This window comes from Beta vulgaris, chromosome 9 (genome assembly GCF_026745355.1).
Source record: "Beta vulgaris subsp. vulgaris cultivar EL10 chromosome 9, EL10.2, whole genome shotgun sequence".
NCBI lineage: Eukaryota > Viridiplantae > Streptophyta > Magnoliopsida > Caryophyllales > Amaranthaceae > Beta > Beta vulgaris.
In genome coordinates, this window is record NC_079210.1 from 17,196,653 (window position 1) to 17,197,552 (window position 900).

The window sequence follows — 900 nt, forward strand, 5'->3', positions numbered from 1 at the left end:
TAAATGAGTGACCTTGCACTTCAAATCTCACAAACAGGTGCTACTGGTCCGCTACTCAACTGATCAACTTAGCTGCCAAAACTTGCACAGTGTTAGTTAAAGTAGCAATAGCATCAACCTCATACTTACCTCCCTTTTTAGGGCTCCAGAGACACATCCAGTCATTCAAGTAATTGTTGGCAGCATTCATCCAACAATGTCTTCGCAGCTTCTGGAGTTTTTGCCATGAAGGTACCGCCAGATGCGACATCAATAGAACTGCGAACTTCGTGCTTCAAACCATTGTAGAATGTCTAAATTAGTAGACACTGCCTTTGCAAAGCTTTGTAACTCTGCCATGCTTCATAAAGAGACTCCAATTCATGTTGTTGAAAGCCAGATATCTCGTTTCTGAACTTGGAAGTTCTCATAGGAGGGAAGAACTTGTAAAGAAAAGCCTTTTTCAGTTCTGGCCATGTGGCAATCTTCCTCACTTCTTCTTCCTTAAACCATTCCTTTGCTTCGTCCCTGAGAGAAAAAGGAAAAGCACAATACCGAATTAAATCATCAGAAACTTGTTAATTTCAAAGTATTGCATTTTTCTAAAAATTAGCCAAATGATCAGTAGGGCTCTCTTTGGGTGTTCCGCATAGAATCCTGTGAGAAACTGGATGAATTGTGGCTTGAGCTCGAAATGTGTTGCAGTGTGTTGGTCTGGTATGGTGGTGGTGGTCTCATCGGGCATAGCATATTCCCTAGAGATTTGGTGGTGCTTCGTCTCCCATTGTTGTTCTTGTTGTGTTTTGTCTTCTTCGACCTCCTAATCTCCTTGTTGTAGCTCGATCTCGCGATCAAGAGTAATAGATCTTGTGAACCCTTGCTACGATGCGCATGCAACAAAAAGACTGAAAGAAAAGAGAT

General features: G+C 41.9%; 1 non-coding gene across 1 annotated transcript; it reads left to right on the forward strand.

The window, feature by feature from the left end:
• The first annotated feature begins 295 nt into the window (after positions 1 to 295).
• Positions 296 to 398, forward strand: LOC125493886 (small nucleolar RNA R71). The gene has a single exon (XR_007270213.2). It is a non-coding gene; the product is annotated as a small nucleolar RNA R71 (small nucleolar RNA).
• The last annotated feature ends 502 nt before the right edge of the window (positions 399 to 900 follow it).